The sequence below is a fragment of the Podarcis bocagei genome, assembly GCF_964188305.1.
Source record: "Podarcis bocagei genome assembly, chromosome: 1".
NCBI classification, from domain to species: Eukaryota; Metazoa; Chordata; class Lepidosauria; order Squamata; family Lacertidae; genus Podarcis; species Podarcis bocagei.
In genome coordinates this window covers 21,250,528-21,275,700 of record NC_138125.1, presented here as the reverse complement: position 1 = coordinate 21,275,700, position 25,173 = coordinate 21,250,528, and the positions used below count along the sequence as shown (strand labels likewise).

The 25,173-nt window shown below is 46.0% G+C and overlaps 2 long non-coding RNA genes across 2 annotated transcripts in view; both read right to left on the bottom strand.

The window, feature by feature from the left end:
• The window catches only part of LOC308576066, a 300,866-nt gene that overhangs the window by 113,277 nt on the left and 162,416 nt on the right, over positions 1-25,173 (bottom strand). The gene's annotated exons all lie outside the window — the stretch shown is intronic.
• Positions 17,470-24,699, bottom strand: LOC308575945. Its single transcript, XR_014002981.1, has 2 exons — positions 24,247-24,699; positions 17,470-18,504 (listed from the first exon to the last, which is right to left on the bottom strand). It is a non-coding gene; the product is annotated as an uncharacterized lncRNA (long non-coding RNA).

The following is a 25,173-nucleotide window of genomic DNA, read 5'->3' as shown; positions in this document are numbered from 1 at the left end:
GACGCCAGGTTGATCTTGACGTTCAGGAAGCCCATCAGCTTCTGCCAGAAATTCGAGATGAACTGTCGCCCCCGGTCGGACAGAATAGACCGTGGCAGACCGTGAACCTTGAACACGTGGTCTATGAACAGTTTGGCGGTTTGCTCCGCCGTGGCCACCTTGGCACACGGAATGAAATGTGCCATCTTGGAGAACAAGTCCACCACCACCAGCACGGCCGTCTTGCCCCTCGAGCTGGGCAGATCCGTGACAAAGTCCAGGGCCACTCTCTCCCATGGTTCGACCGGAGTTTGCAGCGGTTCCAACAGTCCGGCCGGCGGTTTGTGCACCGGTTTGGCCCTCTGGCAGGTGTCACACCTCGCCACGTAGTCCGCGACCTCCCCTCTCATTCCGGGCCACCAGAAGTCCCTGGCGACTAATTCCACCGTCTTCTCCTTGCCAAAGTGCCCGGCAGTGGGCGCGTCGTGCAGCTGCTGCAGTACCTTGGCGCGAAGTTCGTCTCCCGGCACGTAGATGGCTCCTTTACGGATGAGCAATCCATCTCTCAGCTGGAACTCGTCGGTCGCTGCCGTGCCCCTGTGCACCTCTGCCATCTTCGCTTGCGCGAAGGAGTCATCCTGCAACGCTCGCCGCACCGCCTCCAGGTCCACTGTTGCTGCAGCGCATGCCCACACTGTTGGTGCGAAGATGTGCATGGCGGCCGCTGGCTTGGCGTCCTCCAGATATTGTGGCTTACGAGAGAGAGCGTCCGCCATGATGTTGGTGTCCCCCGGGACATACTCTATTCGGAAGTTGAAGTTCGCAAAGAACTCAGCCCAACGTATCTGCCTTTGGTTCAGGAACTGTGCCGTGCGCCAGTGCTCCAGATTCTTGTGGTCCGTGCAGACCTGCACCGTGTGCTTGGCGCCGATCAGGAAGTGTCTCCATGCTTTGAATGCTGCATGAATGGCCAGCAACTCCCTGTCCCAGATGGTGTAGTTCTGTTCGGACTTGCTGAGCTTCCTGGAGTAAAACGCTCCCGGCCGCCAAACCCCCTGCGGGTCTTTCTGCAGCAGGACTGCTCCCACGGCTCTGTCCGAGGCGTCTGTCTCCACCCTCATCGGCCTGCTGGGGTCGACATGCAGCAGCTGCTCTTCCGACGCGAAGAGATGCTTGAGTGCCTGAAAGGACTGCTCCGCCCGCTCTGTCCAGATGAATTTCTTTTTCTTGGAGCTAAGCGTGTCCGTGATGGCCGCTGTCTGCATAGCGAAGCCTTTGATAAACTTGCGATAGAAGCTCGCGAAGCTGACAAACCGTTGGACCTCCTTCCGGTTGCGTGGGCTCTTCCAGTCCAACACCGCTCGAACCTTGGCGCTGTCCATGGCGAGCCCCTTGTCAGACAACTTGTAGCCCAGAAAATCCACCTCCGTCACGTCGAATTGGCACTTCTCCAGCTTGGCGTAGAGCCTATGCTGCTGTAGCCTGCTTAGCACTTCTTTGACGTGTCTGTCATGCTCCTGCTGCGATTCCGAAAAGATCAGGATGTCATCTAAGAAACAGACGCACGTCTTGTAGAGGAGCCCTGCTAACACGTGATGCATGAACGCTTGAAAAACGTGGGAGCCATTTTGCAATCCAAAAGGCATAACTCTATATTCGTAGGTGCCCAGAGGCGTGAACATGGCCGTCTTCCATCATCCCCTTCCCGCATGCGAATGAGGTTGTACGCCCCTCGCAGGTCTAACTTGGTGAACACGCTGCCCTTCCGTACCTTTGCGAGGAGGTCGTCGATTCGGGGCATGGGGAAGTCCGATGGCTTGGTCACACTGTTTAAGATGCGATAGTCCACCACAAGTCTTTTTTGGGGCGTGTCCCGCTTCTTAACAAAGAATACAGGACTGCCCCCCGCTGCCTTGGACTCCCGGATGAAACCGCGCTCCAAATTATGATCTATGAACTCTTTGAGTTCCTGCAGTTCGTCCTCAGACATGGAATACAGCTTCCCTTTAGGCAGCGCCGCCCCCGGCAGCAGGTCAATTTTGCAGTCATATGGTCTGTGGGGGGGGGGGGTAGCCTGTCTGCCTCCTTCTCGCAGAAAACCTCCAAAAATTCTGCGTACTTGTGGGGAATCGCTTGCAGCGTGCCTAGCAGCAGCTGTGACTCCTCTTCCTCTCCTTCCTGCCGGGGAACGATGCAGTGTTCAGCACAAAAGGAAGAGCCGAAGGTCAGCTGCCTCTGGTACCAAGCCAGCGTTGGGCTGTGCTTGTCCAGCCAACTCATGCCCAATACAATGGGCGTGTCCGATAGTTGAGTGACGTTGAAGCTGATGATTTCCTTGTGATTCCCAAGGCGCATCACCATTGGTGGCGTCTGCTTCACCACTTGCCCCCCTAGCAGCTCCCTGCCATCCACCGTGACCACCTGCAGGGGGCAGCGTGGCCGGCAGCAACTGTATAGCGTGCCGGTCTACAAAGTCCTGCCCTATAAAGTCCGCATTGCTTCCCGAGTCAATGGTGAGCGGCACGTCCATGGTGATTCCATTGGGCAGCTGGAGCGATGCGGTGAGCCTCACTACTGGTTTGGGCGGGAGGGGGTCCATGGGCTGTGAAATTTCCGGGGACTTCTTCACTGACACGTCTGGCTGGGCCCCATTGCCTCTTCCTCCAGCCAGACATCGTCGTTTCCCTGCTGTGGTCCTCCTTGTTGCGTTGCTGCAGTTACCATTGCTGAGGCTGCAGTGTGCTTGTGGAGCCTCCGGGGACACTCTTTCGCCCTATGCCCTGGATCCTCGCAGATGTAACACTTCCTGTTCCCTCTAGGAGGCTTCGCTTTCACTGTTGTCGGTGCTAGGGCTCTGGCTGCTGATTGAGCCCTTGCACTTCCAACCTCCATAGGTTCCACCCCTCCTCCTTGTGGAGGCGTGGATTGCGCACGCGCTGCTTCTCTGGGAAGGAAGGAGGAGCCCCTGGCTGGTTCGCGCCCTCCACACCCTTCGTCCCTGCTCCACGGACGTTCTTCCAGCCGCACCCCCACGGCTAGCGCCCTCTGAACGATCTCCTGCGTGGTCCGGGGTCTCTCCCCCCTCGCAATTTCATCTTTAACAGAGCCGTGCAATCCCTCCCAAAACAGGTCTCTTACAGGAGCCGAATCCCTGTCCCATTCCAGAGCACTGACCAAAGCGAAAAAGCGGGCATGATACTGCCTTACGCTGGCCCTCCCTTGTTTCAGTCCATGTATCTGCTGCCGAGCAAGATCCACGTCAATGCTTGATAAGAAACACCCATCCATCGCTTTAATAAAGGCATCCGCATTTTGGAGCGCCGGATCCTTATCCCTCCACAAATTGCGCAGCCATGCTTTAGCTTCCCCATGCAAATGGGACATGATGAACCCCACCTTCTCTTGCTCATCTCTAAAGTCTTTTTTCAGCAGTTCCAGTGCGCACATTACATCTGCTCTAAAGTTGGGGTACTGCTGCAGATTCCCATCAAAGTGAGAGACCAGACCGCCTGTTCGTCTCGCCAACCCAATTCCCTCCTGTTTGGGTGTCAGTTGCCCGTGCTTCGTAAGCATGTCCAACCTGACCTGGAGATCAGCATCGGCATTCAGTTGTGACACTGCTTTTCTGAGTTCCTCTATCTGTTGCTCAGCCGTCATGTTGTCTGCCGTTCGTGAGCTAGCTAGTGGGCACCTGCTTCTCTCCTCTCCTCGAGGCTGTAGATGCCCACAATTAGGAGACGGAGCTTACTGTCAGAGCTGCTTCAAGATCCTAGCTCACAGAGGATCACGCTAGCCAGCGGTCATTAAGTAAAAGTCTTTATTGAGTTACAGTTTCCATTCCCAAGCTGCTGCGTGCAACTCTACGTCTAATGGCTAGATCGGCGAAGCTCCGTCTGTTTCCTCCCTTGCCCTTGCCTCTGCTCCTGAACCCCTGACACATATGCTTCAGTTACAGACGCTTCAGGTTACAGACTCCACTAACCCAAAAATAGTACCTCGGGTTAAGAACTTTGCTTCAGGATGAGAACAGAGATTGTGCGGCTGTGCAGCGGCGGCAGCAGCGGGAGGCCCCATTAGCTAAAGTGGTACCTCAGGTTAAGAACAGTTTCATGTTAAGAACGGATCTCCAGAACGAATTAAGTTCTTCACCTGAGGTACCACTGTATAAGTCTCTTTAGGGATGCGGTAGGGCAAGTAGATAAATAGGTACTGCTGCGGCGGGAAGGTAAACAGTGTTTCCTTGCGCTCTGGTTTCCGTCACGGTGTTTCGTTGTGCCAGAAGCGGCTTAGTCATGTTAGCCACATGGCCTAAAAGCGAGATGAGTGCCACAACCCCATAGTCACCTTTGACTGGACTTAACTGTCCAGGGGTCCTTTACCTTTTTTCACCTTATAAGTCTCTTTGCTAGAAGGGTTCTCAGGTTCCTCTTTCATTGTCCATCTGTTGCTCTCCACGTCACAAGAATGTAATTTAGAGGGGTGTAACCCTTGCAAGCATCCCCCTCTCCAAACCCCATGAAGTTAATATGAACAATTTCTGACTTACAAGAAGACACCACAGGGCACACCCACAACTGATACCTCAAATAAAACATTATCAACTCCAGTCAGAAGTTTGGCGATCCAATATAGCTGAAACATTTCACTGCTGTATATTTCACAACCGAAAATTGTGTAAAATCTAAGAACACATTTATAAGACTAGAAATCCAACGAAGCAGAGTGATGGCAAGGGAAACACACACTCATAAGAACAAAAAGAAACGTGTTAACTTCCTGTTTCACTCATGCACGTGTGAAAAATCTGGCACCTTTATACAAAGTAACATAACTGACATTCAGGTGGAACCTGTGCACATTCAGATTGGAAAGTGGAAAGAAAAAAATGGATTTTCTTCACAGGGTTTTGTGCATATCTAAAGAAGGTGTAACAATAGTCTGAACTCATTACTATTATGTGTCCTACTTCCTATCAGCTCCAAGCCTTTTTTTTAAAAAAAAAGCTTGCCTCAGCGAAGAATTCCAGGTATTGACCTCACAGCCCTGAAGCAAGATGAATAATGGGTCTGATCAAATGGCTTTGGCTCTTTGATGTTGGTTGAAATCTGTGACTGAAGAGAAGAAAGAGCGATGAGCCAGGGAGGGAATGGTCCCATGAATTATGAAAAGTGATTCAAACTAATGAGGAAGGAAAGTTTGCTTTATTCTAAAGAATTAAAAAAAAAACACCTAGCTCTGAGGGGATCAAAGGGTTTGGCATTGTCTTCACACAAAATAAGACCTACTGCATACCTGGCTTATGTGGCCATAGTGTAACATGACAGCCCATTCTTAGCTTTTGGATACTGGACTGGGAAACTGGGAAAATCAGCTGAGGCATGCTGGGAACAACCGCTCCTTATGCCACATATTGACTTAACTCTGGCATGTTGCAGCAAAACAGGAATTGACAGGATAGGTGAAAAAAATGGTTGACCTGAGTCAAAACCCCTCAGCAGGTACAGTGGTGCCTTGCAAGACGAAATTAATCCGTTCCGCAAGTCTCTTTGTCTAGCGGTTTTTTCGTCTTGCGAAGCAACCCTATTAGCGGATTAGCGCTATTAGCGGCTATTAAAGGCTTAGCGGCTATTAAAGGCTTAGTAGATTAGCGGCTAAAAGGCTATTAGCGGCTTAGCGGCTTAGAAAAAGGGGGGGAAGCAAAAAAAAATCGGAACACTCGCAAGACGTTTTTGTCTTGCAAAGCAAGCCCATAGGGAAAATCGTCTTGTGAAGCAGCTAAAAAACGGAAAACCCTTTCGTCTAGCGGGTTTTCCGTCTTGCAAGGCATTCTTCTTGCGGGGCACCACTGTAATCCCATCAACCCCTCAGGGAGTAAGCTCATTATTTAGTCCAAACTACAGAGCACCTATTGGGCTTTCAGTTCGTGAGTTGGGAGCACTTTTGTCCTGGGAATTAACATTTAAAGATCACAACCAGTATATGATCTCCTTTAATCAATGGATCCACAACATAACAACACTCACAGCATATGAATGGCTTACTTATAGACGCAGACTTTGTCTAAATATGTTGACATTTGGAACGAGTTTTACAGTGGTACCTCAGGTTAAGAACTTAATTCATTCTGGAGGTCCGTGTCACAGTTAAAATGGCCGCTGTTTCTTTAATGCGAATAAAGCTGGGTCAGCATGAGTCAGCGGCCTGCACCAGGCTGTATATATAGAATGAGAAATGTTAGTTTGTTGTTGGGTTGGTTGGTTGGTTAGTGAAAGCTGGTAGTGTTGGTGTGTACAGTTGGTCAGTCGCTTTTGCACAAAGACTTTTGAGAATAAAAGCAGAAAGCACTCTGCAAGGATATTCTTGTGGACTCTTTTATGCCAACAAGGGTCTGAGGACCAGGCTGAGGAGACAAAGGGAGGTCAGAACCCTTTCCTTTCCTTTTTTTTTTACAAACACTGACAGTCTGTTCTTAACCTGAAACTGTTTTTAACCTGAGGTACCACTTTAACTAATGGGGCCTCCTGCTGCCGCCAACGTGCAATTTCTGTTCTCATCCTGAAGCAAAGTTCTTAACCCGAGGTACTATTTCTGGGTTAGCGGAGTAGGTAACCTGAAGCGTCTGTAACCTGAAGCGCCTGTAACCCGAGGTACCACTGTGTACAGAATATAGCAGGTAATTAAAAACCATATATGTATTAGGACAATAATATTAGTTATATATATGTGTATATAATAATGTATGGAGATGTACAATAACTGGTTATATTTAGTGTACTAAACTGTATCTTAAAATGTAGCACCCTGCTTGTGGTTAACGCTTAGCTGGAATGAAATATTCAACGCAGAAATAGAGAAATTAAAATAATAATTTATTTGTCAGACAAATAAATGATAGGCACAGTGGTATATGGTTACCAAAGCTCTGCCCACTCCAGCCCTGATGGCCAGCACTTATATTTCCTCAGCCCAGCCCCCTTGCTCCTCCTTTGGCTACCTCTGTCCAATCAGCCTGGTTGAAATTCCTATTGGCTGTTTGCTAGAACCCATTTCCTATTACCTTTTATGGGAGACAAAGAGCTATATTTCCTTCTATCCATAAACGGCAGACAAGTAGCCATATATCTTACATTTGCCTCGACAAGGCACCTTAATTATCAGATCACCTTTTGCCCCTGTTGTCCCTGCATTCCAAAACAATGGCTAAAACAAATGGCTCATGGTATTAAATTCTATCTAAACAGAGATCTTGGGTTCACATTCTCACACACCATCAATGAGATAAGAATCTAACATAAGAATCTAACATTTCTTACTTTCTAAATCCTTTGCATAATTACATTAAGCCAACAAATCTCATACATAACATAGATAGCTTTTTAGAAGAAAAGGCCTTTGCAAAGTAAAAAAGGAACTCAGTAAAAACAGCTTCAAAAGAAGCCTCTTCAGTTTACACCCTCCTTTCCCAGCCAGCTGCTTTTCCCATTAGCTCTTCCCAAAATTTATTGCCCTTTAACTTTCTCAGTATACCTTAAACCTTAGGAAAATATGGCTAGAGTCTGATGGGAGGCACATAGTATTATTTTCTGTTAAACAATAAATCTTACTATTTACCAACTCTTAATTAGTGTTTTTGCAGCTTGATTGTATTCTGTAATATGTAGGGTCAGTGTAACATTTGCTCCCAGCCTGTAATTTCCTTTTACAACTTTGAGAAACTTGTCTCCTGCTACTGCTATAAATCAGGGGGGCCCTTGTTCAGGAGAGCAGGAAGATAAACAACTGCCAAAGTACTTAGCCAGCTGGTTTCTGCCTGGCATGAAACATACAAACATTTGCAAATATATCTTTAAGCTCATTTTAACATACAGGCCTTGATCAGATGCCTCAAAAGTACTTTTTGCACTATCCTCCTCTTTCTTTTCTTTCTTTCTTTTTCTCTTTCATCAATAAAATCAATCAATAAAAAACACAACTATCATGATTCAAAATGGCTGCCAAAACCTTAAGAATGGGTCAGGGAGACGTAGTGTCCACCAACACTCCAGCTATTATGGAAGCTGTCCCTGATAAAATTAAATAATTTCATGCTCCACTTACTGCTGAGTGGACGAAAGTGTTCAATTCTATGAAGGAAAAATTAGAATTCTTAATGCAAAAAACCCCAGACCATTGAAACAACTGCAGATGAACTGCTGGATCTGGCCATCCAGTAAAACGTGGACTTTATTAAAAGCCAGTTTGATCTCTCTTTATAAAGGTGGATGACCAGGAGATTAGAGTGAGATGATAAAACCTGTGCTATAGGGGGGTTCCAGAGGCGGCTGAACAAGAGGATAGGATCAAATTTTTGCTGGTATGGTGGGTGACCAATATCCCTAAAGTCCCCCTGTCTCCTGGTGATAGTGAAAGAGCCCAGCAAAGTTTAGCTCCCAAGCTCAAGAATTTATCTATGTGCAGATACATTATCGGGGTATTTAAGCATTTCATTAATAAAGACATGAAAAAAATATAATGGAAAATATTCATGAAAAAATATCAGAACATGAGTGGGTTAGGGATTTGCAGGGAAATACATAATGGTGCTTCAGGACCCACGTTCAAAGACTTTAAGGAAATGCAGAGCACTGAAACCAGTAACTAAAAATTTTTAAAAAATAACAAGCAGCTCAAGTAAAATATTATTAGGCTTTCCCACAACTAGTGGGGTTTGCTACTAATAAGAAGGAGATGACTCGCTTCCTGCAGCTACTGAATTTAGGAACCCCTTGGGATTTAGAAGAACTGGAGGAAAAAGATGAGAACTTAGATGTGGAAGATTCAATGGAATATAGTGCCAGTTGTTTCAATGGTTTGGCCGATTCAAAATGGGCTAGATCTGTTCTCAGAAATGAATATCAAATACAATTTGCTTGAAGTATAGAGGATATTACACAGATAGAGATCACAATTTTAATTCACCTAGGCACTACAGATATTGTAGAATTAATTGCCTACCAACATCTAACACTCTTCATACTAGGTTCTAAGAAGCATACATAGGTTACATTTCTGGTACTTAAGGTCGGCCTGGGAGAGTTCCCTACAGAAAACCCTGAAGGACCTCTGCCAGCCATGTCGACAATACTGAAGGGATGTGGGTGGCGCTGTGGTCTAAACCACTGAGCCTCTTGGGCTTGCCGATCAGAAGGTCGACGGTTCAAATCCCCGCAACAGAGTGAGCTCCCATTGCTCTGTTCCAGTTCCTGCCAACCTAGCAGTTTGAAAGCACACCAGTGCAAGTAGATAAATAGGTACTGCTGTGGTGGTAAACAGTGTTTCTGTGCGCTCTGGTTTCCGTCATGGTGTTCCATTGTGCCAGAAGCGGTTTAGTCATGCTGGCCACATGACCTGGAAAGCTGTCTGTGGACAAACACCGGCTCCCTTGGCCTGAAAGCGAGATGAGTGCTGCAACCCCATAGTTGCCTTTGACTGGACTTAACCGTTCAGGGGTCCTTTACCTTTACCTTTTTTTTTTTTACAGTACTGAGCTTGATGGACCAATGGACTGACTCAGTATAAGGCAGCTTCTGTTATGTACTGAAGTTCTCACCCTGGGCCAGCAGGGGGATACTGTAGATAGTTTTCACTCAGGTCCACATATGCAAATAAGGAATTGAAAGTGACGTTCAGTGATTGGATAGTTACAGAAAGTAGTTACTGTTGTGTTGTAGTGGAGGTCTATATAAGCAGGCTGGCTGAAGCCTTCAGTCCTGTTCTGTTCTGGCCTGTGAATAAACAAGAGCTGTTTGAAGAATCGCTGTGTCGTCTGATATGTCCACCCACAACTTAACAGCTTCCTATGTTTCTTCTACCAATCCAACCCAATAGACTTCTGTATGAGGCATAGGAAGGGGATTGTATCAGAGTGCCATGTTTGGAGACTTATTGCCCAGGTTGTCCTTCAAACACGGCACTCTGATACAATCCCCTTCCTTTTCTCTTCCAGGACCTTCCAGACAAGAAGATGTGACTTTGCTGGATTCTTTAGAAGACTTGCTCTCAGAGCAGGCCCTGACACTCCTATGCCATGGGGGGGGGGTGAAGCTACAGGATAAGATGACTTTACAGAGGTGGACGGGTCTGTAGCAGGACAAATCCACCCAGCCTTCAGAAAGCCTTAGAAAGTTTTTGCAACTTGGAGATGCAACAACTTCCTTTTTACTTGAGCTCTGTCCAGGGTTGTGGCCTGGTCTCTGCCTTATTCTGAATTGATGGTTTAACAGTCAAGACTTATCCCAAGAATTCTAGGATTTGAAACTCAGCCATGAAATTGTGTAAATGTTCTCTACCTCTACACCCCCCCTCACTCCGGAACATTCCCCGAGCTCCTTAGAGAGAGGGAGGGAATTACTTGGAAATCAGTTAAAATTTGGAATGGTGGATGGATTGTAGGAAGAGGATGCTGCTGACTAGTTTTCCACTGAAATGAGTTGTGCTACAATAACAGATTAAGTGGATTTTTTAGACTGGAAACCTGAGGGCAGGAATTGTCTTTCTTGCTGACATTTGTAAGACAACCTGGGAGCCTTTTGTGGGGGCTGAAGAGTGGGATAAAAATGGTTTAAATAAATAAAATCAAATAAATATACAGGCTGAATGAAAGTGCCACCCTTTCTGAAGTCTTCATAGTCCCACTCGGATACTTCTCTCAGACTGAGGCGTTTTATGAGCCTAATTAAAATTTCCAACCAGGTTTCATTTGTTTCCTAATTATGTTTCTCTGCAGAGTCAAGCAAAAGAGAGAGAGAGAAAGTATCTTGTCTTGTACATAAATCACTATCAGCAAAAATGCCAACTAGTAGGAATATTGGGAATCAAAGCCTTATGAGCGCAATCGTACCTTGTAGCAGCAAGCACTTCCCTCAGAAATGCTCAGACGCGGTTTCACGAAATGCATCGGTCAAGTTTCGTTCACATTTGCACAAGACGCATGCTTGCCAGAGTTGTTTAGCTGGAATGCAGAATTCACGTTTCCTGTAAATATCCAGATGTGGAGAACTGTGGTTTGTTTAAACTACAGTTTCAGAACAAGCCAGGACCTGAAACCACAGCTTGATGCTGGCTTGTTCTCACTAACCATGGTTGAAACCAGGGGCTCCCAACCTTTGTGAGGTTGTGGCTCTGTGATTATTCACAACATCCTCCACTGGCTTTGCATTTGCCAGCAGTGAGAAAGAAGCCTGACTTGAGGAGGGCTCCTTTAAGTGAAGAAGAACCCAAATACAATCGATTCCCTTTTTGCACAGAGGAGCCTATAAGAGCACATTCACTCGGCTGCTGAATGAGTGGCTGCTGAGGGGGGTAACTGCTGCCTGGTGCAAATATTAGCAGACATCACCACCTTGCCAACAAAGGTCTGTATAGTTAAAGCTATGGTTTTCCCAGTAGTGATGTATGGAAGCAAGAGCTGGACCATAAAGAAGGCTGATTGCCGAAGAATTGATGCTTTTGAGTTATGGTGCTGGAGGAGACTCTTGAGAGTCCCATGGACTGCAAGAAGATCAAACCTATCCATTCTGAAGGAAATCAGCCCTGAGTGCTCACTGGAAGGACAGATCCTGAAGCTGAGGCTCCAATACTTTGGCCACCTCATGAGAAGAGAAGACTCCCTGGTAAAGACCCTGATGTTGGGAAAGATGGAGGGCACAAGGAGAATGGGATGACAGAGGATGAGATGGTTGGACAGCGTTCTCGAAGCTACCAGCATGAGTTTGACCAAACTGCAGGAGGCAGTGGAAGACAGGAGTACCTGGCGTGCTCTGGTCCATGGGGTCACAAAGAGTCAGACACGACTAAACGACTAAACAACAACAGCAAATGACAGTGACCCCACAGCTCATTTGCATGTGCCTTCATGGTGTGAGGAGTCCCCCTAGTGGTGGTACAAGGGCAGGGTAGCAATTTCCTGCTATTGCCCCTGCATTTCAACAATACAGTGGTACCTCTGGTTACGAACGTAATCCGTTCCGGAGGTCCGTTCTTAAGCTGAAACTGTTCCTATCCAGAGGCGCGCTTTTGCTAATAGGGCCTCCCGCTGCGGGTGCGCCTCCAGCACATGATTTCTGTTCACATCCTGGGGCAAAGTTCGCAACCAGGAGCAGCTACTTCCAGGTTAGCGGAGTTCGTAACCAGAAGCGTCCGTCACCAGAGGTACCACTGTAGTTACAACCATGCACGTGGTGAGCATTCTGCCCTGTCCTGAGCTGAGCTCATCAAATGCCCGTGAAGTCAATTCTGCAGGCAGTCTCTCTTTCCCACCTCTACAACCCCAGGGCTTGCAAATACCTACCAAGCTATCAATCCATCTCTTGTCTGTGAGCATTTAAATTCAGTTCCACGTCTACAGACAATGCCATTGTAATCCTGGGATGTCCAACACATCTTATCTTTGTAGAAAATTCAAAACTCCCTCTCACTTTTGTTAGTTTGGGTGCAGAAGCCTGGAAAAAGCCACTTAAAAAACACAATAGTTCCAACCTGAAAGATTTCTGGAGGGCAGCAAATCTGATGTAAATGACGCCCCTCTTTTTATTGGATTAAAAAAAATAATATCCAGGCTCAGAGATGCATAAAGCTTCTCTTTTTCCTGTGTGAAAGCACTAATAATAAGACAGCTCTGGAAGACTGAGAGATGTAATCACACCCCAGAGCAAAGTTTTAATTTGATTTAAACCTACCGTAGTCCAAGACTCTAACATTCAGGTATGGGCTGTACCTGAAATTGCTCTGATATTAACCTCTCTGATAGTGGCTGGGTTTGCTGAGTGGCATTGATGAGCATGCAAACCATTCTCCTAAACTATTCGCACGTAATTGCAGCTAATGCATGAGATATGCTTAATTTGCTGCAGGGCCAATAGCAATATTTTTGAACATCTATTCAGCAGTAAAAAATTTGCAGGCTTTATGCTTTCCTTTTCCAGCTTTTGTTATCCCCCCCCTTCCCCGCCCCCGGTATGGTGTGAATCTGTTAAAAAAATGCCAACTCACGGCAATTTGATTACAATCAAAGTGCAATCACAACAGATGTAACCACATAACAATTAAGTTTATGCCCCTTTCCTGAAATTACTGCATTCAAAGTCAGTTGAAGAAAATACAACAAAATGATTCTTTGTGATGCTAAACTGAACCAGTCATCCAAAGTATGTCAATAATCAATGATACTCAACTCCTAATAATCCATTATGCTAAAACTAGCAGAAACACCGCAATGCCAGTGCTAAAGAACAAGTCACAGTTCTGACACTGCACATATTTGGTATGATATTCTATGACCATGATCTCCCAGATATGTATGTGTATGCATACATATATACAGTATACCACTTAATTGCAAATAAAACCTATAAGTGGTAAATAAAACCTCTACAATTGTGATTCGCATCCTGAAATGTCACTGTGAAAGCAAGTAGGTGAAAAACAATATTTATTTAGAGAAAGTTCTCTTTTGTTTATAATAATATATAATTATAATATAATTATAATAACTGCTTCATCTATGGCAGGGTTTCCCAAACTTGGGCCTCCAGGTTTTTTTTTGTTTTTTGGACTACAACTCCCATCATCCCTAGCTAGCAGGACCAGTGGTCAGGGATGATGGGAGTTGTAGTTCAAAAAAACAGCTGAAGACCAAAATTTGGGAAGCCCAGATGGATGGCAAGACCTCTTGATGAATTTTGTATAAGATCTGAACTGGGGCTCTGATGAACAGAAACACATAAAACAAAGAATGGGATACCCTTAAGATAAAGGCTGAAAATTACAGCCCACAAAATGGTGACACAGAGGCAGTCTGTCAGAAATAAGTTTGTTAAAGATGCTGAGAGTTTTTTAGGCAACCCCTATTCACCTCCCAGATTTATAATTCTCAGAGTTCCCTGAGAAGAGGGAATTATTGTTAAAGCAAGCTGAGTGTTATGGCTCTGGATGGAGAATAGGGGTCTCCTAACAAGTCTAATGACCCTTAAATAACTACAAGGCCCCCAAGCCACCCCCAGGAGAATAAAGACACAAGGACACAGAATTTTAGGTTAAATGTTAATGGGCAAAATTTAGGCTGAAAGAGGAAGCCTCAGAATCGCGCCGTGGCTTAAATTGTCCCTGGCCATGCCCTCAAGCAACCTGATTGACCACCTGGTAACCTGACGTGGCCAGGGTCTCCCCCAGTGGGACGCAGGATGTTGTCCTGCCACTGACACTGAGGGGAAGTGGACCTAATTTCCCATAATTTGGGGCCCATGGCTGCTTAAAATGGCCTCATAGTGCTTCAGTAGTGTGAATGCGGCTGTCATGATGGTCACCGACATGGATGGCTTTAAAAGAGGATTAGGTGTGATATTCCAAAGGAGCAGAAAAGACTTTTTATGTATGTGACGACAGCCGCATGTAGGCTGTTAGCCCAGAGATGGAAAGAAGATAAAGTCCTTACCAGAGAAGAATGGCAAATGAAGCTGCTGGACTATGCTAAAATGGCAAAACTGACCGGAAAGCTCAGGAACCAGGAAGACCAAAACTTTAACAAAGAATGGGGGGGGGGGGAATTAACACTGATCTTGGAGACTACTGTAAGCAAATGAAAACATTAGCAGGATTGCAACAACGCTCCTAATGTAGCTAGTACTAAGGAGATAATGGATTTATATAAAATATGGAAAAGATGCAGTAGAAAAGCTTTAATAATAGGACCCACGGAGGGGGAGTTGGGAAGTCCAGAGATTCGGAGGAATCTCCAAATGTGTACAGTGGTACCTCGGGTTACAGACGCTTCAGGTTACAGACTCCGCTAACCCAGAAATAGTGCCTTGGGTTAAGAACTTTGCTTCAGGATGAGAACAGAAATCGTGCTCTGGCGGCACGGCAGCAGCAGGAGGCCCCATTAGCTAAAGTGGTACCTCAGGTTGAGAACAGTTTCAGGTTAAGAACGGGCCTCCAGAACGAATTAAGTTCTTGACCCGAGGTACCACTGTATGTGTATGGTTTTATTGTTATAATTTTATACTTTTAAAATCAAATAAAAATTATTTCAAAAAAGAGGATTAGATGAATCTGTGAAGGTGCAGGCTATCAATGGCTACTAGGATGACACTGTTTTCCCTACACTGTCAGCAGGGCCATCTTTAGCATATGTGGCGCTGGGGTGCAAAAACCGCCCAGCGCCCAAATTAAGTTGTTGAGCTCTTTTTGAGGGGGACAGCTCAAAGTTCTTGAGCTTTGTTTTAGGGGGGCACACAACTCTCTCCCATGCCGCTGCAGACGGAGGGAGGAGAGCAATCCCTGCAGAGGCTTGGGAGAGAAGCTGCATGCCCGCCAGCCATCTAGTGCCCCCCAGAATTTGGGAATTTGGCATGGGGGTGCCCCACACCCCATGCACCCCAGAGAAAAGACGGCCTTGACTGTCAGAGATGGAGTGCCCCTGAATGCCAGTTGTGGAAACACATGTGGGAAGAGAGTCAGTGTGGTGCAGTGGTTAGGAGCGGTGGACTTGTAATCTGGTGAACCGGGTTCGCATCCGTGCTCCTCCACATGCAGCTGCTGGGTGACCTTGGGCTAGTGACACTTCTCTGAAGTCTCTCAGCCTCACTCACCTCACAGGGTGTCTGTTATGGGTGAGGAAGCGAAAGGAGATTGTGAGCCGCTTTGAGACTCCTTAGGGTAGTGAGAAAGCGGGATATCAAATCCAAACTCTTCTTCTTCTGTGCTTCTAGGTCTTGCTTTGGGGCTCCCCACAAGTATCTGGCTGGCCACTGTGAGAACATGGTGCTGCAGCAGATGGACCTTTGGAATGACCCAACAGGTTCTCCTTCTAGTTGCCACATCTAAATGGCGGCTTTCCAGCTTTGAGCATGCCTTTCAAGCAGCTTCCGTACACAGTAGTTCAGTTCAGTTCCAACGTATTTTTAGGATTAGCCGCATCAGAAAATAACAACTCCATCTTGTGGGCCATCTTCTTGCCATCGTACACCTACAGGAATCATTGATCTCACTTGCGACTGCAGCTTATTCAGCCTCATATGGCATTATTGCCTCGTAAACTGGATGTACCCTCCAGTTATCATCATCATAAATAAGAGCAGGGTTGCAATCAGACCAAATGTGTGATCGACTCCTCAGAGCAAGGTTGCTGGGTGTTTTTTTTCCCTTTTCCTTTTCCTTTAAACCAGTCATCTATTATGGCGGAGCACATTGGCAGCAGTGCTGTAGCTGAAGGGTCTGGCAAAGGTTTTCTTTCTATAACTCTCATTTTTCAAGGCTTTAATAAACTCTATTTATGCCAGTTTGATCACCAGGGTGAAACTGGCCATATCGTGTCCCAGTAGTACAACAAACATTTTATTTTTCTTAACACCAGCCTTCAATAATATTAAGCTGTAGAAATAAATATATTGTGGCAGCAAAAAGAGGCTTATTTGCAGTTTAGGAGCTCCAGAAAAGTTCTGCTTTGAAAAGTTCCCATCTTATGATCCCTATACTCTTGTCTCATATAAACCTATCTCACAGGGCTGTTCTGAAGATACTGTAAGTGAGGGGCAAACTCCTTTCTTTATAAATGTATTCCCTACTTTTGCCCCTGCAAAAGCCTTTAGGGTGGCAATAACAATAGCCATAATAAATCTAACACATTTCGGTTAAGGATAAAGTCCCTTGACCCATGTTTTAGTCTAGCAAACTCTAAGGAGACCTGATGGAGATACAACAAATTATAAATGGGAGAAAATAGATGAGGGAGGTGACTATAGATGACTGAAAGCGCTTCAGCACACAACAGAAAATTAACCGGTGGAATTCACTGCCACAAGATATGGTGGTTTTGCTGCCATTAGCAAAATTGTTTTTTCAGAAGATCAAATGGAAGAAAATTTGTTTTTTATTACTCTGCATTTTATTGTTGCAACCTGCCCTGGGACCTTACAGTAAAGCGCAGGCAACCAACCAACCAAACATAGCAACATGGCACTTTTCCAACCTGGTACCCTCCATGTTTTTGGATTATAACACCCATCAGTCCCAGCCAGCAAGTTCGTGCCATTTTTTCCAACCCACCCTATGCTCTCAGTTCTTACTGGGCTCTTGGGCTTCTCAAAGGCGGTGCTGAATGCTACAAGAAATGAAGCTTTAATCTGAGCCAGCGAGGTAGTTCTTTTTTATTATTATTATTTACGTGGCTGGCTGGCCTGTAACTACGTTTACCACTCCCAGAGTGTGCACACAGTTCCTTCCCTCTTCCCCACCCAGGCTGATTGCCAGGGCTTGCATAACGCAAGGCATGGCATTTTGTAAACCCCCGATGTTCAACTGATTTTCTCATCTTCTGTGCACAGTGCAATGCAAGCTCAAGTGATCAGCTGATTGTTGGGGGTTCAGAGAGCATGGTGCATGGGACTTTGCAAACCCTATGCAAAAAAGAAAAAAGCTCAATAATAATAATAATAATAATAATAATAATAATAATAATAATAATAATAATTTTATTTATTTATACCCTGCCCATCTGGCTGGGTTTTCCCAGCCACACTGGGCGGCTTACAGAATATAGAAAACATAATAAAGCATCAAATATTAAAAACTTCCTGATACAGGGCTGCCTTCAGATGTCTTCTAAAAGTTCTTTATAGTTCTTTATCTCCTTGACATCTGAAGGGAGGCTGTTCTACAGGGTGGGTGCCACTACCGAGGCGGCCCTCTGCCTGGTTCCCTGTAACTTCGCTTCTTGCAGTGAGGGAACCAGCAGAAGACCCTCGGAGGAGGACCTCAGTGTCTGGGCTGAGTGATTGGGGTGGGGACGCTGTTGATCTTTAAGGTGTTACAAGGCTGTTGGTTTTGCTGCAACATCAAACATGAATAGCAACAATCAGATCCTATATAAAAAGTCACAATTAGTATGACAGTAATTATGAAATCAGGTGACCTTTGCTCGCAAGGCACACGGGAGATCCAGTTCACTAGCAACTGATCTGGTGGTAGTTGAATTACATTTTTCTCTTAACTAGTCCATGAGATCCACATCCTCATCCTTGTATTAATGGTCCTGTCTGGCGTACGCAGTCAGCTGCTGTCTGAAGCAACAGCTAAGGCTCTGTGAGTCAATTCTAGCAGAAACATTACTGGATGTCTAAGGCAAGCAAAAGGTTTTACAAAGTTTAAGTCCCAGCCGTTCCTACTGGCTTACCATTCCCCTGGTTAGCTTTATGAAAACATTAACCTTGACATTTTGACGACATCTTTCCTTTCCCTTCATTTAGTATCTCATTTAAAGTTTGTTTTCATTGTCTTCCGTTTAACGATTCCCTTGGACTGATTGCACAACCAAAGTCCTTTGAAGAATGACAGTCCGGGGCTCTCGGTGGCAGATCCCAAAGTGGGGTTTAAATGTCAAAAACAGAGCCAAGCTGCTATGTGGTGCCTGGGCAGCTCTGCATCAGCATTCTCAGGTAGCAACACGGGTGGAACACCGAGAAGCAAACAACCGCTTGTTAGAAAAACAACCTGAAAAAAGAGGCAAGGCGTGTGCTTTTGTAAACCAAGAAAATCTTTAATAATAAAATTATTTAAGGAAAGAAAAGAAAGGCAGGGGGCGTTGCTCTCATTGTTGCCTCATTTCACTGAATCAGTGATATCCAGTGTGGTGGAAGACCTGGGTTCCAATCCCCACTCAGACAATGAAGTTCACAGAGTGACCTTGGGCCAGTTAATGTCTCTCAGCCTAACCTACCTCACAGGGTTGTTGTGAGGATAAAACAGGGAGGAGATGCTATGCGTTCCTTGGAGAAAAGGTAGATTATAATAGTAACAAGCAAACAAAGAGCCAGAAGAGATTGTATTTATGTATTTCTCACAATTATATCCCACCATTCCTCCAAGGGGCTCAAGGTGTCTCTTTCTCCCCTCACAACAGCCCTTTGAGGAAGGCTAAGTTGAGAGACTGTGACTGGCCCAAATTCACCTAGCGAGTTTCATGGCTGAGCAGGGTCTTGAACCTTGGTCTCCTAGGTCAGTGTTTCCCAACCGGTGTTCCGCGGCACACTAGTGTGCCGTGAGACATCGGCTGGTGTGCCGTGGGAGGGAGGCGGACGAGTCGGGCGGTGAGAGGCAGCGGCGGCGAGGATCCGCGTTGAGCCGGGGGCGGCTCCGCGGTGGTGGTGCCGAGCGGCGGGGCAGCGCGTGCAAAAGGGAGGAGCGCGAGACAGCGGAGGAGGAGGAGGCCGGCATGTCCGGGCAGCAGCAGCAACAACAGCAGCAGCAACTCCCGCCGCCGCCCCCTCCTCCGCCCGCTATCGCCGCCACCACCACAACAGCCGCCGCCGCCTCAGCTGCCGCCGTCCCTCAGTCCCTCGCTCTGCTGCCTCCTCCCCCCCCCACCCCCAAAGCTTGGAGGTTCCCCGGCAAGGGGGAGGGGGAAAAATTAAAAACTTTCACTTTCGTGCGTCCCTCCCGGCGTGACGCTGCGCGCTGACGTCACGGGGCTGTAATGGTGGTGTGCCGCGAGATTTTTTTCATTAAACAGGTGTGCCGTTGCCCAAAAAAGGTTGGGAAACACTGTCCTAGGTCTTAGTCCAGCACTCTAACCACTGCACCACACGGGTTGCTTTTGAAGGTCATCTGTCATGGGTTCCAGGAGCAGGTTAGTAATAACTCACTTGGCATCAGTGAAGCCAACTCTTTATTCAAAGAAGCAAACAGGCCTAGTGAGCACAGCAACTCTTCCCAAGTCTTGCCCCAATGAGGCAGTTATGATAACTGGAAGTTCCCACCTTCCCACCGCTCTCTAAGACTCTTTCTCCAGGTCCTTCCTCAGCAAGCTGAGACTCCTTTGGTCTTTTCTCTCTTTGCTCCACACTCTTCATTCCTCTTCGTGTTCTGGGAGAATGGGGTGGTGGTGGAGGAGCTGTTCGCAACAGGAGGGGGACACCACCTTGGCTTCTTCAGCAGCCTGTCTCATCTCTGCCTCTTGGCCCCCCTCCTCACCAGCCTCCTCTCCTGAGTCTAGCCTGCTCTCTGCCACAACCTCTTCCTGCTCACTAAACCCTGTTGCCTCTTCAGCTTGCAACACCTCCTCCTCCCAAGCTGCTCCCTCTTCTCCCTCTGACCACTCATCATTGCCCCGCCACCAATCACCTGGCTCTGAGCTTTCTTCTCTTGGGGGTATTCTTGGGGGTTCCCCAGAGGGTGCCTCCCACCCCTTCTCTGCATCCAGCCATTCCATGACATCATCTAATCCAGCACATTCATGCTGCTATTACCAAGAAATTATAGATATTTAACAGAGTATTCCTCCAGAATCCTCTAAACTAGTGTACTCTCTGCCCCCTAACTTAGCCTGCTGCCCTCAGGTCTAGGGAAGGATATTGCCCCATTACCAAAAGCGAATAAGATTTAACTGCCAATTGAGATGGATTCTGTGCATAGAATAAGGGGGTGCCATCTTGCCCCTTGCCTCAGGCCGGAAATATCTTTGAGCTGCTCCTGCAAGTCTAATTGATGAGGAAATAAAGGTGACAGCAGCACCAAACAGATGAAAGAAAGAAAGAAAGAAAGAAAGAAAGAAAGAAAGAAAGAAAGAAAGAAAGAAAGAAAAGAAAGAAAGAGCCTCAAAACGGCACTGAAAAACAGAATTTTATAAAATAAATGTCCTTATAAAATAATGAGATGCCCAATGTGTTTCAGCAATGACTTCATTTGTGTTGCCTTTATAGGAAAAAGTGTATTCTTGTGCTCCCAAATATGGCCTTTGCTGAAATGTGACATGCGTTCTCACTATTATATGACATTTTTGTATTTTTATGAAATCCAATTTTCTTCGGGACACTTTTAGGGCTTCGCCTCTATTGTTGGCAAGCAGGACTCTGCCATCTCCACAGTCATTCTCCCGCCCTGCCAGTCACTGTTCGGAGGTGGCAGGAAAGAAACAGAACACAAAAGCTCTGCAGCGATGGGAGGGACATAAAAAGGGGCATTCCCCTTCTTTGAGCTGCAACATGGCAGTCCTATGAAAAAGTGAAGCAGAAGTCTAAGGGGAATGACAAGGTTATAACTGCCTTGAGATGGAAGCCCAGACACAGGACTGGGATCACTCTGCAGAGGTGGTAGAATCATAGAATCATAGAATCATAGAGTTGGAAGAGACCACAAGGGCCATCGAGTCCAACCCCCTGCCAAGCAGGAAACACCATCAGAGCACTCCTGACATATGGTTGTCAAGGCTCTGCTTAAAGACCTCCAAAGAAGGAGACTCCACCACACTCCTTGGCAGCAAATTCCAATGTCGAACAGCTCTTACTGTCAGGAAGTTCTTCCTAATGTTTAGGTGGAATCTTCTTTCTTGTAGTTTGGATCCATTGCTCCATGTCCGCTTCTCTCGAGCAGCAGAAAAACAACCTTTCTCCCTCCTCTATGTGACATCCTTTTATATATTTGAACATGGCTATCATATCACCCCTTAACCTCCTCTATGGTGATATAAAGAACAACAGAACAGAACAGAACAGAACAGAACAGAACAGAACAAAACAAAACAAAACAAAACAAAACAAAACAAAACAAAACAAAACAAAAGAAAACAAAACAGAGGTAAAGGACCCCTGGATGGTTAAGTTGTGGTGCTCATCTTGCTTTCAGGTCCACAGACAGCTTTCCAGGTCATGTGGCCAGCATGATTAAACTGCTTCTGGTGCAACGGCACACTGTGACAGAAATCAGAGCGCAAGGAAACATCCTTTACCTTCCCACCGCAGTGGTGCCTATTTATCTACTTGCACTGGCGTGCTTTCGAACTGCTAGGTTGGCAGAAGCTGGGACAGAGCAACAGGAGCTCACCCTGTCGCGGTGATTCAAACTGCCAACCTTCTGATCGGCAAGCCCAAGAGGCTCAGTGGTTTAGACCACAGCGCCATCCGTATCACCTCACCTAATAGAATAGAACAGAATGTCTTGAAATAGTAGGGCTGCAGCCTTTAATTGATTTCTTGATTAATCAGATTAAAATCTTTTTAATAAGGCTAAAATCCATGATTAACCCCGCAATGCCTTTTTTTTTTTAAAAAAAAGAAAGAACTGATTTTAATACAAATATTGCCAGGATAGCAGATGGTATCACCCATCTCACTTCAGTCTCACTGCTTATACGTTATATAATCTAAACACAGTGGAAATAGTATTGTTCCCTCCCCCCACTCCCAAGGCATTGTTTTCGCCACAGGCAAATATATATGCAGATTTAACGGGGTAGCTAGCTCATTGGATCAATCAACTAATCTTTAATCAGGAGATTGCCCTGTGCACAAAGGCTATATGCACACACTCCTGGTTTGAGAAGCAGTGTATACATGACATTTGCCACAATCCATTTTCTGCAAAACCAGCTTCAAACTGCGGGAAAAGAACAACCTAGCTGCATTTTAAGCCGGTAATGTGTACACAGCCAGAAAGGTAGGCTTAACAGGCAGAAAGAACCAGACAATTTAGCACAGGGTAATCCTGCGTGTGTTTGACTCCAGAGCAAATTTTATGATGTTCAATGGGACTTATTCCCAAATAAATGTGTATAGGACTCCAGTCTCCGCCATTTTGTTTAACTAGCTTCCAAAGGGGCAGGCTTGTTAGACGGCTGCAGTAAAACCAACAAGTCTTCTGACACCTTAAAGGCTAACTCATTGTATTTTGGTGTAAGCCAACCTGCTGCTCTCCAGATGTTTGTGACTGCAGCTCCCAACCAGGCCGGGGCTGATGGAAGCTGTCATCCAAAGTTCAGGAGGGCACCAGGTTGACAAAGATTTGCTTATGCCATAATAAAGGGTAAAGGGACCCCTGACCATTAGGTCCAGTCGTGGCCGACTCTGGGGTTGTGGCGCTCATCTCGCTTTATTGGCCGAGGGAGCCGGTGTACAGCTTCCGGGTCATGTGGCCAGCAAGACTAAGCTGCTTCTGGCAAACCAGAGCAGTGCATGGAAATGCCGTTTACCTTCCCGCCAGAGTGGTACCTATTTATCTACTTGCACTTTGACGTGCTTTCGAACTGCTGGGTGGGCAGGAGCAGGGACCGAGCAATGGGAGCTCACCCCGTCGCAGGGATTTGAACCGCTAACCTTCTGATCGGCAAGTCCTAGGCTCTGTGGTTTAACCCACAGTGCCACCCGCGTCCCTATAATAGTTATAATATTTATATTATAATGCCATAATAGTTAGTCTTAAAGGTTCTTTCTTGATTTTTTTTTAAAAAAGTATCACCATGAAGAAGACAATATACAGATAATTGCCACGCTCTGGGCACCAATTATAACTGCACTGATGGATTGCTACTTCTTGAGGGGGTGGAATTAGATTTATATACTATATGGTGATCATGTCAGTAGAGGGATCTTTTTGCAAACTGTCGTATGTTTAACTGGATGGAGTGTTTTATCAAATTCTGCTTGAGGGTTCCCCGCAGGAATCTGGCTGGCCATTGTGAGAGCAGGATACTGGACTAGATGAGCCATTGGCCTGATCCAGCAAGCTTTTCTCCTCTTCTTATGTGTTTTATATTGTTGATTTAAAAAATAAAATAAAAAGTATGCTTTTGTATTCTAAATATGCCTTCTACTGCAGATTGCCTGGAGACCACCAGTATAGATGATGAATTAAGTTTAATGATGATGATCATAATTAAAAATTAGCATGCAAGTATCCACAATGAAAAATCCATAGGGCTACTAACTTCTTGAAGGATGCGGGTGGTGCTGTGGTCTAAGCCACAGAGCCTAGGGCTTGCCGATCAGAAGGTCGGCAGTTCGAATCCCTGCGACAGGGTGAGCTCCCATGGCTCTGTGCCTGCTCCTGTCAACCTAGCAGTTTGAAAGTGTGTCAGAGTGCAAGTAGATAAATAGGTACCGCTCCGGCAGGAAGGTTACCGGCGTTTCCGTGCAGTGCTCTGGTTCGCCAGAAGCGGCTTCGTCATGCTGGCCACATGACCCGGAAGCTGTACGCCGGCTCCCTTGGCCAATAAAACGAGATGAGCGCCACAACCCCAGAGTCGTCTGCAACTGGACCTAACGTTCAGGGGTCCCTTTACCTTTTTTACTAACTTCTTAGAGGGAAAGAGGCAGGGGCGGAGAAGCAACCGAGTTTTTATATATGGAATTACTAGAGAGACTACTTAATCTGTTTTTAAGAGATCCAGTTGCATCCTTGTTACACAGTGCAGCAGTGATGCCTTGTCCAGGTGCAAGGGGAACAGAATCCCTTTGTTCTTACTTGAATGCGGATAACATCTGCATCCGGCAACCCTTCTTCCCCTTGTGGATTGCTTGGTTGCTATCTTATAATTGTTAGGCATGTCTTTGTGCTTCTCTGACACCTCCACTTTCCTCTCGACTCCTGTGGATGTGGAATTTCTGCCTGATGATAACAGGCTTTTAAAAAAATAAATAAATGCAAAGACTGTCAGAAATGTTCAATTGACTTTGAGTTTGGTTCTGGCAGTAATCAATGCCAGGAATTTCTCTCTCTCTTGGGGGCTTCCAATGATATCTTACTAACTACCTGCTGTAATTGGCATTTTCATCTCCTCCCTCCTGGAATAAGGCACTGTAGATGTCACATTTTTCTTAGCCTGAAATCTGTTGTCATTATTTCTTAGTTAAAACCAGCACTGCTATCTGCATTCTGGAATTTTTTACTTCTTTCTCATGACCGGAACGTGTATTTTAGGCAAGTCTGTACAAGGGCAACTACAATTTGCCCTTGTATTATCACTACAAACATTCCTCTTCCATGGATGCCTCCCTGATTTCGTTCTCCAGCTGAAGATTTTGGTCAAGGGGAAAATAATACATATCCAGTAATAAATTATTTTGGGGGCATGATAAATCTGGTATCCACCAATGAGATAATACTGAGAATCGTTCAGTTAGAATGAAGGAGTCAGAGGTTCAGAACCACAGGTAGCAATTCTACAGGCAGGGCACTATTGGACATAGTGAATCTGTTGCCACAAGGTCATTCTTGCTGAGCCCCTTCTCAACCCAACCATTTGCCCCTGTTACAGGACTGTGGTGTTTGGCTTTGTGGCCTGTTCTGCATTCCCTAATCTAACTTGCAGTGGCAGATGATGCCATCCCATTGCCAGAGTTGAGTGAAATTCAATTGCATGTCCAGTCAGGCTCTGTATGTGAACTGGTA